Consider the following 12423-nt stretch of genomic DNA (forward strand, 5'->3'; position numbering starts at 1 on the left):
TGACTTGCTCCATCTCTGTCCACTTTTAAATCTCTCCTAAAAACATCTGTTTTGTTTGGCTAACAAATAAAATTTCTACTATGGTCTTTGTTTAATCTTTTATGGATTTATACTTCGTTTCTCTTGTGTTATTAATACATTTACTTATTTTATTATTAGGGCGAGTCCCTGTTCAATTGTGTAGTTGTGCTGATTGTTATATTCTTTTGACTATTTTGAAACTCTTTACAGCACTTTGGTCACTTTGGTTTTATACGTGCTATTTAAATAAACTGAAACTTGAAACTTGAAAAGTGAATTTTCCATCCAATGTCCCGTTCAGTTTTCTTCTAATGCTGTCTGGGTCATAAATGTTCTTAAAACTCAGTGAATTTTATTTATTTATTTAAATATTTGAGTCATTTTTCTAACATTTTTTAAATGTTGGAAACTCACATTCCCATAATGTTTTCAAAATGCTATACCAAATGTTAAATGGATAAAATGTTAAATGTTAATATAACATTTTAAAAACTTCATGAACATATGGAGAACATCAGAAAAGAACATTTTCATAACCTAATGGGAATGTTAGTAAAACATTATTGGAACACATTTTTGATAGCTGGGTTTGATACTATTTAGAAACAGCCTTTTTCAAGACTAATGGTACTTTCAGGACTATTATCTACTAAAAACATTTTTCAGTTGAAAATGGTGTTGCGTAAACGCCCCCTAAAAAAGAAGAACTTTAAGATATCACAATGGAGTATTACCGATGTATTTTATGTTGTAGATTAAAAATAAAAATATCTTGATTAGCCTACATGTTAAGCACAGACCTTATTTCAATAATAATAATTAAAAAAAAAAAAAGATTTGGAAAACTCATTGACTTCAGAGGGATGGAATTGGAAGTGTTAAACTGCTAACTCTTTTCATGGTTTTGGCTTACAAAAATGCACCCTTCAGCCTTATACAGGTTATTAAAAACTTCTTACGAGAATGAAGCAGGAGTCCAAAGCGGTCACCATTCTATGCCTTTGGATAATGTCAAGAAAACACATTCTACTTGTTGAATAAACAGCACCACTACAGCATTTTTTATTTTATTTTTAAATCATGCAGTGACACATGACCACATTAACACTTCCCGATCTCCATCTATGAAAATTAATGAGTTGTTTCTGGCAAAATTTTCAAAGGCCATTAAAATTGTACTGAGGAGTATAGGGCCATGAGGACTTATGAGTCATATCAATTAACTAAGACTAACCATCACAGCCAATTAAACAGGTTTGAGGATGTGTGTGTTTCATGTACACAACCCAGGTTAAGTGAATGAAAGTGTGTGTGTGTTTTTGCTTGTTAAACGGGACATGAAATCAAGACAGGTGACATTTTTAAAAAAATGGTTGTGGCAATTATTGGATGAGCATTATGACAAAATTAGGGATGAATGTTATTCTGGGTGAATAAACCACGCAAACAAATGTATGAATAAATGAATTTTATTAGCACCCCAATCAGAAAGGATACTGGCTTCACGTACAGCAATGCAATGGAGCAACAGCGACAGCAGGAACATACCACAAAATATATACCAGCATTTCAAACAAAGTGGAATTCAATTTTACATGAATTAAGTTGAGGTTACAGTTGAAGAGCCCAAAGCATGGGCGTGGTAGTGGGGGGAAAAGTGGACCTGACTAACCAGGGCCCCGTCTAGGGAGAGGGCCCTTTGAAATCCCGTCAATTTTGTACAAATATTTTTTGTAATTTTTTTTTTTTTTTTTTTTTTTTTTTTTTTGTAGCCTAATTCGAAATAATTGGGCCCTCCAATTGATGTCATTATTCATTTCAAAATATATTGAAATGTATATATCCCCCCCCAATGGTTTAGTCCGACAAGAGACGGCAGCCGGCGGCAAACAAGTAACGCAGTGAGTTTAGAGCCTTGGAGCCTGATCATGCTGCGCAAAAAGCCTAAATCGGGCTTTCAAAAAAAGAAAGACAGGAAGGAAAAAGAAAGGAGGCAGAATGAGGGGAAGCAGCTGATGCCTTTTTTCTTTCCAAAAGGTGAACTGAGTTTGCTTGTTATGCACCTACATCCAATTAAAGTTAACGTAGTCAACTCCAGACAGCTGTTGCTGATGTATGTATGCTAATGTTAAATCTTTAGCTTAACGGGCTTTCAGCAAGTTAAAACTGGTAAAAAACTACCTGAGATCAACAATGGGCCAGGACAGACTAAACAGCCTCGCCATTCTGTCAATTGAAAGCCAACTGGCCAAACAGTTGGACTCTACAGATCTCATCACTGATTTTACAAACAAAAAGACTCGTCAGTGGGCATTTACTGGGAGGTAGATTACATCTCATTTGACTTTTATTTATTTTTTTTATGGTTGAAATTGTATTTTATTTTTCATTATGGCAGGCTTAGCTTATTTGATTGGTTTCTGAGGGAACAGTTGTCTTGTGTTCTCCTGTTCAAAAATAAATGTTTTTAATTTAAAACTTGCATCAGTATCATGGATCAAAATGTTCAACCCGTTCTCATCAGTCTGCGTATAAATAACACGACTTTACACTTTCTATTTGCGTGTAATGCATACGCCAAATGCAATTTTTGCGTGCATATGACACGCCAATCCTTCCCATTAATTTCGGTGGAGAGCAGATGCGTCCAAATAACACGCATCATCTTCAGCGGCAGTGACGTCACCAGCGAGGCTCGTTCAGTTCACCTGATGCGCGTACACCTTCAAACAGGTAAGCAAGGGTAAATATATTTTTTTCTTCTTCTTTTTGTAATGATATCACGTGGTTAAGCGTATTGTTTTAATTATTTCAGTATTTCTGCATCACGTTAGACAGGGTCGTGTTTTTAAAGGGCAGTTTATGCTCAAATTTTGGGTCAGTGGGCTGCTCAGCTAGCCTACCATTGTCATTAGCCTAAGCTAACCTGTACTGTTTATAGACCTGTTGCAGTTTTAAATAAATAATGATGTGACATATGGGTCTTCAGCTTTTAGACATGACTAATACAAGCACAACAAAGCACCCAACCCAATATCGCGTGATAATCGTGTTCGTGTAAAAAGTCCACACATTTAGCATATTTTTACAATACTAACCATAGTTTTACTCTGGTATTTGTATTTACTAAAACACAATAACCACGACATTTACTATGGGTTTACCATAGTAACCATAGTTTTACTCTGGTATTTGTATTTACTAACACACAATAGCCACGACATTTACTATGGGTTTACCATAGTAACCATAGTTTTACTCTGGTATTTGTATTTACTAACACACAATAACCACGACATTTACTATGGGTTTACCATAGTAACCATAGTTTTACTCTGGTATTTGTATTTACTAACACACAATAACCACAACACTTACCAGGATTTTACAACAGTAACTGTGTTTTTACTCTACACTATTTGTAAAGCACAGAAACCACTAAGTTTGCCATGCCTTTAATATCTTTTTGTGATGTAATTGTAATTCAGTGTTTTTTCTGTCTTGCAGTTATGTCGGATTACATACTCCACAACAACCTGTAATCCAGCAGATCTTTAAAGAAGCCATCTCTTGTAAAATCTCTCTCTCTCTCTCTCGCTCTGCTAGAATTAACAGGGAACTTCAACTCCACGCTCCCAATGCTGATATTGAAGAAGCTGTCAAGGGGGCTGAACAAGTCCTTCAAAGGATCAACCCTTCACAGGTAATGTTGAAGACTCTTAGTTTTAACTGATTTGCTTTAATGAACGCATCCTTATATTATGTGTTAATCAAATATTTTGGTCACAGATCATTTTAACACACTGTCTCAACATGTTTATATTTCAGGAAGGCCTGTCATGAGATTTGAATTTGACCATCTTGTGCATTTATGAAGAAGACCAAAAGCTGCAAAGGCAAACACTTCCAATGGTACGTCAGATACATTTTTCTCAGCATTTGATATTTCTTAAATTTTGGTTCACTTAGCCCATCAGGAAGAACACTCAACAAAGAGCATGTTGTAGTAGTAATAATTCATCCAATAATCATATTATATTGCACAAGTGTACTTGTACAAAATTCTACAACTTTTACTCCTACTGCTGTTATTGGCCATCACCACAGCTCCCATCAGATTGTGCCCATTGTAAGAGTGTTTATATCATGAAGTTTAAATGAAGTCCATTGTATTCTTTATTAATCTTTACAAATTGGTGCCGCCTCTTCCTGTTTCAACAGTACATGATATCTGTCCACACCTCATAGTCTGCCTTTCTTTCTATGGTGATGTTACTGAACACATCTGTCTTAGAAGCAAGAGAATGGAAATCCTAGTTTAACTTTTCAAGTGCTACAAATCAGATCTTCAATGAATTTGGTTAATCAGATCACTTAAAGTTGTTCACACAAAGACCAATAACTATAATGAGAAGTATTTTAGCATCCACACCAACAGACAGTACTGTTCTCTTAAATCTCTTAAATGTTCCTCTCATTCTGTTAAATTTATACACACAATTCTGCCTTTCTCTGCCTTTTTCACTTCATCTTTATCCTGTACTCCCTCACTCACACATTCTTTTATGCTCTGTTGTAAGGCAGAAACTGAGAGTTTGCATGATGGCATTTTCTCAGACGCTGAATCTGATGTGTACAGATGAACTCAGGAGCCTACTAGAGTTGCCAAGGAACTTGTGCTTGAAGTATATAATTATATCTGCTTTATTTATATTTTTAAACAACAATAATGATTAAACATGGGGTCAATAAATATTTTCTTGTTTTACAGCTGAAGACCAGAAACGCAAAGAAAATCAGTCAAACCAGTCCTAAAGAAATGAGGAATGAACATGGACTTCTTGTGCCCCAAAAGAAAAGACAGAAAGGTGAAAAGTTTCACATTTCCATTTTGTATGTCTGAATTCAATGCAGTTATGTGTGGTACAACATTGATGTTAATCTCTCAAAAGACTTTTCAAGTCCGCAGTTATAGTTTTTCACATATACATCTTTTTTATAGCTCCTAAAATGAGCAAATAAGCTGTGCATCATCTCTGTGATTTGGAAAGGAAATGACTGAATATGGTGAGTACTGACACCTGCAACTGTATTCACCAACACTATTACTCTAGAATGGTTATTGCTGTTATTGCTGACTTATTGTTTTGTCTGTTTGTTTGAATTAAGATGGAGCCAGTTGATGAAGATATCAATTGAATGGCCACCGAGTGCATCACTGCTACCTGAACCCATCAGTTATCTGCTGTGAAGACTGCATTCACAAACCGCTCTACTGCGACAGCTCAGATGTTACGGCCTGTAAAAGTAAACATCACAGCTAAACAACGAGAGCTAGTTGTGGTGGGATTCTTTTGGCCAATATCCCCAACAAGAATCAATGTTAAGTCCAGTGCCACAATTATAAATAAAAATACTATATATTGTTTATTGATTTACCATAACCCTAAATACTTGTTTTGGCCCTCCAGGACATCTAGACCAGGTGGAGTGTGAGGAGGACCGTCAGAGACTCCAGCCAGCCGAGCCATGGATTGCTCTCACTGTTACCATCAGGCATGCGTTATCACAGAACCTACACCAGCAGACAGTGAGACAAGTTCCTTTCACAGGCAATCAGACTGAACTGAACTCATACAAATAAAACCATACACACCCCACCAACCTCATATGCCCTGCACTCTTATCAGTTACGCTGACTGGACTCAATATTATTATGCACCCTGACATTCTGTTTGCACTAATTCATACCGTGCTGCACTGCAGAGATGTATGTGTACTGTGATTATTATTGTTTTCAATTCATGCTCTCTGTATAGCATAATTTTTAACATATATTGTTCTCTACCTGAATTGAGTCCCTTATATATGTGTGTTGCATATATATATTCAGAATTTGTATTTCATATATATTCATGAATTAATTCATTTGTCATCCATACTGTCACGCTGCAGTCTGCACCCAAGACTTTCATCACCTGTATACTTGTGTTCATTGTATTGTGACAATAAAGATATTTGATTTAAATTAGTTACATGTCTTTTGTTCATCAGTTGTGCTGTAGGGTGCTGCATAAGAACTGCAAAAAAAAAATTATGACATGGAAGATTATGATATGTCCAGGACATGGACAAGCAAGAAGAGGAAGAAAAGCAGGAGAGCTCTAAAAACTTGATGTGATTCTTTGGGGCTCAAGACATTTCACCATACATGCATTTGCATGGCTTCATCTGATTCGAAAAACATGGTTTTAACATAACCCATTTTTAATATTGTTAAAAATTGTATATCATTTGTCTTAATACACTACTTTAGTTGTCTTTATGTTGTATCCTCCAGTAAAGTACTGCACATGGTGTTGGATAATAAAGTAGGGTGAATATTCTATATTAAGAATGGTGTTTGGTATATACACCATTTAATTTTGTAAACAATAGATAAATGTGTTTTAATTAAGAAATGAACATTTGGTTACATTAATGACATTCAGTTAGATGAAGGGCAGGCTGAAAGCTGCATTAGAAGATACTGCATGGACTATAATGCTGCAGGAATTTCATGCACAACTGAAGGTGATGGACAAGGGAAAGATCAACATGAATCCAGTACTGTATAATAAGCAAGATGAGCATGCACATTACTGATGTTTAGTACCCGAGGAGGACAAATATGAGGATTTTTACACAGAGACACAAATTAGCTCTTAATATTATGATTCTTTGCATTGCATGAATTGTATGGCTTTGCACTATAAACTACACGCTCTCTGTACCTTGTCTTACTGAATGACACATTGACACTGTGAAAGTACAATCAAGTGTCACAGTATGTATAGGTTGTTTAAATTGGTGTCTTTGTTTACTTTCAATACTGTATCCTTGCATCTGATGTAATTCAATATTTGGCGCCTATTCCAAATAGGCACTGATGTATATTTTTATGGTTCTATTCTTATTCTAAGATAAACATGACTTACAACTTACATATTGTCAATTTGTTGAAAAGAAAATCTTAAAAATTATGACTCAGCACAGTCCATGATGAGAAAATGTATGTGTATGTTTTACTGCCCTTCCATCTTCAAGGGCCCAGTAGAGTCCCCTAGAAGAGCAAAAAAATGTAAATTTCAAATGCCTGTAAATCAAAGTCTGATTATAGTGTCAAAGAAAAAATTGGCAGGACAACTACTTATGCTATGCTAATTAAATAATGTTGGACAGAGTTTTCAAACATATATGGAAAGGTGGTATAAAGGTGTTTAAAAAAGTGCACTTAGTAAAATATCGAATTTCAGCCTGCCTCTTAAATATATCATTAATGTTTACACAATGAACATGTTTAGATGACCCTTTGTTAAAAAAGATTGCATTTTCCCATTTTTTTAATTATTAAACATTTTAAACTACATTACCCATAAGCCTCTGCCATTCTATCGTTTGAACGCGAGTAATATTAGCGCTGGTATTTGGAGTTTATTGGAGTTGTGCTTAGGGTAAGGGTTACGATTTCGGTAAAGAGGTAATTTCTCACGACATAGCAACACTGCATTGTTAACTGAAGGTGTTACTGACGTAATAATTACAGTCAAACGGACTTTGCAACATTAAGCGGTTTATAATTTGGGTTAAAAGATAGTCCAATCACAGCGAGTTCTGCGAGAGCCAAGGGAACGTCAAAGCCAATGGCAACCCAGTTGAGCAGAGGCGTCACACTAACTTGTACATATATGGTCATTTATGCCGGGAGCTTCCGGGTTCCTGTAGTGAATGGACAGAAGCTGCAGTTACCCTGATGCAGCAAGAAATACGTTGATTAAAGGTGTTTTTTTTGTTTTGTGTTTTAACGAAGGTATAATGATTCCCATTGTATTGAATAGGCTACATTGTTTACACTAATATTAGTGTACAGTACTTAAACTCAAAAGTTTGCATATACTGTGTGAAAAATAAATGTCAAAATGTTTCATTTGCTTAAAAAAAACACCTCTGAAGATTATTTAAACACAATATTTTTCTACTACTCAATTTTCCTTCTGTAATATTTACAATGTATTTATAGTGTATTAAAGGTAAACAATTTATCACATCTACGTTTCATGGAAATGGACCCTAAAAACTTGCCATTCTTAGATCCACCAGTTGAACTATAGGAATAGAAAACAAACAAACAAAAAACATCATGACATCAATCACTCATTGTCTAGTCATTTTACAGTGTTTATTGATATGTCAAACTTTTCGCAGATAAACATAGTGCCCAGAACAGTCTCTCTCCAGTTTATTCCACTATGAAAAAAAAGAAAAGTTGATAAAAAAAAAATGCATAGAGGTAACTAAGTGAAAACAAACAAACAAAATTGCAACAGAAACTCCCTTCAAAAAACATAAGTTTAATATTCAAAAATAAAAAGGGAATTTGTTTACAGAAATCCTGACAAAAGATGCCAAAGAATAATCAAGGCTACAGTTGAAAATATATTGTTTTCTTCCCTTTATCAACCAAATAGGCAAAAATATTAAGAACAATGCTCCAATATTTTACAATTATCACCTTTAAAAATATATATCCTGTAATCACTGTTTGATTCTATTGTGAATAAATGCAAAACAAATAAATGGTTAATAATAATAATAATTATTATGTGTGTATATATATATATATATATATACAGGAGTGCTTATAGTAGAGATTGGAGTGATGAAAGTAGAGGAAAAATGAATTACAAGCAGAAATGCTAAGACTGGAGGTTGGCAGTAAAGGACTGAGAGCAGATGTGTCACACAAGAGAGGAAGATCTGGAAGCTTTTGAATGGGCTGATATTGTGAAGAGCTGATGAAGAATGATTAAGTAATCTGTGAGAAATCCTGCAAGAAGAAACAAAGATAATTTATCGCATGATGAACAACAAAAACACTGACAACAACAAATGGCAGAATACAACATACTGTAACTGCAGTGTGCATAGCAGTAATTGTACAGTATTGTCTGTTGGTGTGGATGCTAAAATACTTTTCATTATAGTTATTGGTCTTTGTGTGAACAACTTTAAGTGATCTGATTGCCCAAATTCATTGAAGATCTGATTTGTAGCACTTAAAAAGTTAAACTAGGATTTCCATTCTCTTGCTTCTAAGACAGATGTGTTCAGTAACATCACCATAGAAAGAAAGGCAGACTATGAGGTGTGGACAGATATCATGTACTGTTGAAACAGGAAGAGGCGGCACCAATTTGTAAAGATTAATAAAGAATACAATGGACTTCATTTAAACTTCATGATATAAACACTCTTACAATGGGCACAATCTGATGGGAGCTGTGGTAATAGCCAATAACAGGCAGTAGGAGTAAAAGTTGTAGAATTTTGTACAAGTACGCTTGTGCAATATAATATGATTATTGGATGGAATTATTACTACTACAACATGCTCTTTGTTGAGTGTTCTTCCTGATGGGCTAAGTGAACCAAAATTTAAGAAACATCAAATGCTGAGAAAAATGTATCTGACGTACCATTGGAAGTGTTTGCCTTTGCAGCTTTTGGTCTTCTTCATAAATGCACAAGATGGTCAAATTCGAAATCTCATGACAGGCCTTCCTGAAATATAAACATGTTGAGACAGTGTGTTAAAATGATCTGTGACCAAAATATTTGATTAACACATAATATAAGGATGCGTTCATTAAAGCAAATCAGTTATAACTAAGAGTCTTCACATTACCTGTGAGGGGTTGAACCTTTGAAGGACTTGTTCAGCCCCCTTGACAGCTTCTTCAATATCAGCATTGGGAGCGTGGATCTGAAGTTCCCTGTTAATTCTAGCAGAGCGAGAGAGAGAGAGAGAGAGAGAGAGAGAGATTTGACAAGAGATGGCTTCTTTAAAGATCTGCTGGATTACAGGTTGTTGTGGAGTATGTAATCCGACGTAACTGCAAGACAGAAAAAACACTGAATTACAATTACATCACAAAAAGATATTAAAGACATGGCAAACTTAGTGGTTACTGTGCTTTACAAATAGTGTAGAGTAAAAACAGTTACTGTGGTAAAATCCTGGTAAGTGTTGTGGTTATTGTGTGTTAGTAAATACAAATACCAGAGTAAAACTATGGTTACTATGGTAAACCCATAGTAAATGTTGTGGTTATTGTGTGTTAGTAACTACAAATACCAGAGTAAAACTATGGTTACTATGGTAAACCCATAGTAAATGTCGTGGTTATTGTGTGTTAGTAACTACAAATACCAGAGTAAAACTATGGTTACTATGGTAAACCCATAGTAAATGTCGTGGTTATGTGCGTTACAAAGTCCAGAGTAAAACTACGGTTACAGTAGGAGAAGCATGGTAAATATGCTGTAGTTACTGTGTGTGTATTGGCTACACATGACGTGGTCAAGCAAAAGTTAGGCTAGTATTGTAAAAATATGCTAAATGTGTGGACTTTTTACACGATCACGATTATCACGCGATATTGGGTTGGGTGCTTTGTTGTGCTTGTATTAGTCATGTCTAAAAGCTGAAGACCCATATGTCACATCATAAATGTATTTAAAACTGCAACAGGACTATAAACAGTACAGGTTAGCTTAGGCTAATGACAATGGTAGGCTAGCTGAGCAGCCCACTGACCCATAATTTGAGCATAAACTGCCCTTTAAAAACACGGCCCTGTCTAACGTGATGCAGAAATACTGAAATAATTAAAACAATACGCTTAACCACGTGATATCATTACAAAAAGAAGAATAAAAAAAATATATTTACCCTTGCTTACCTGTTTGAAGGTGTACGCGCATCAGGTGAACTGAACTAGCCACGCTAGTGACGTCACTGCCGCTGAAGATGATGCGTGTTATTTGGACGCATCTGCTCTCCACCGAAATTAATGGGAAGGATTGGCGTATCATATGCACGCAAAAATGGCATTTGGCGTATGCATTACACGCAAATAGAAAGTGTAAAGTCGTGTTATTTATACGCAGACTGATGAGAACGGGTTGCGATCAAACAACACAGATGAGCTGAATACTCAGTAGTGCCTCAGCAGTGCCACAGGCTGATCGCTTCCATGCCACACATCACTGATACTGGAGTCTCGGAGTTTGTGCTAAGGAGCCCGGACCAAGCATTGGGTCTCATTCATGAAACATTCGTAAATATACGAGTAAATATGTGAGTGATTTGCGCGTAAAGAGAACTTCCCGAAAACTCTTCCCCTGATTCACAAAAACTTCGTAAACGTCAGATGTGATAGTGAAATGTGTGTGTGTGTTAATGAATTCCAATCAGTCGTAAATGGGACGCGTGTGCAAGCTCACTCTCAATTACCATAAATCCCGCCTATTAAATCCGACTGACAACTATATATGAGCATCATATTATGACACCAAACGAAGGATTTCAACATGTCTTCTCAAAAGCGAATGAGAAATTTTATTATTAAGTTTTATTATCAGAAGTTCATTCAAAATGCCACGTTTTATTTTCAAGCGTATATAGTGGAGTATCAGGTCCTAAAAAAGGAAGCTTTGTAGCATAGCTATTACAGATGCTGTTAATAGAGTTTCATCTGTTAATCGAACAGTCCCAGAAGTGAAAAGAAAAACCGTATGTAATTACTATATATAATATTTTTTTCAAAATGCTGTGTAAATATGTACCCGATTATGAATTAAACTGCAGCTGTATTAATGAGCAAAACGTTCAGACGTTTAACGCACTATTTACGCGTGGCTGGGAGCAGGTGTAGATTTCTTTCGTACCAACTAACAATTGGAAAATATGAACGTTTTAATGAATCCGAAAATTTACGCAAGAACCACTTTACACACGATTTACACAAAAATTCGTTCTGCTCGTGTTTCATGAATGAGACCCATTGAGTGTATAAATGAACATACTTTAAAGAATTTGAACTTTTCTGTTTTGCTAATGCTTTTTTCTTTTCTTTTTTTTTTATTGATCTTATTAGAAATATTTTGAGATACTGAATATTTAACTTTTATGAGCTGTGAGCTTTGATAATCAAAAGTACTCTTTTGAAATGTTTTACTTTACGTGTAATGAATCTAGAATATAAGAAATGTTAACTTTTTGAAATAAATTAGAATTATTTTGAAATGTTAAAGGGTTTCTGGTATGTGTAAGTTTGTGGGGTTACCATTGTGCAGAAGAGTAGAGCTTGTGGTTAGGATGACGATTGGCAAAACACCTTTTAGATATTACATTATTACAAAAGTAATGTCTGTGCTCTTTTCAGTACAGTGTTGTCTCAGTAAGTGCTTTATTATGAGCAGATGTGCTGTTGTAAACTATATTTTAAAATATGAAACTGTATATTGTAAAGGATTGTAAAACATAAGACATATATAATTCCATATACTTGTGTATGTTGC

The 12423-nt window shown here is 35.2% G+C and overlaps 2 long non-coding RNA genes across 2 annotated transcripts; both read left to right on the top strand.

Annotated features, from left to right (window-relative positions):
• The first annotated feature begins 3872 nt into the window (after positions 1–3872).
• On the top strand, positions 3873–4852 carry LOC113071736 (uncharacterized). Its single transcript, XR_003280228.1, has 3 exons — positions 3873–3933; positions 4602–4706; positions 4793–4852. It is a non-coding gene; the product is annotated as an uncharacterized LOC113071736 (long non-coding RNA).
• A 173-nt stretch (positions 4853–5025) lies between these two features.
• On the top strand, positions 5026–6052 carry LOC113071737 (uncharacterized). Its single transcript, XR_003280229.1, has 3 exons — positions 5026–5088; positions 5191–5403; positions 5493–6052. It is a non-coding gene; the product is annotated as an uncharacterized LOC113071737 (long non-coding RNA).
• The last annotated feature ends 6371 nt before the right edge of the window (positions 6053–12423 follow it).

This window comes from Carassius auratus, unplaced genomic scaffold (genome assembly GCF_003368295.1).
Source record: "Carassius auratus strain Wakin unplaced genomic scaffold, ASM336829v1 scaf_tig00007968, whole genome shotgun sequence".
Lineage (NCBI taxonomy): Eukaryota > Metazoa > Chordata > Actinopteri > Cypriniformes > Cyprinidae > Carassius > Carassius auratus.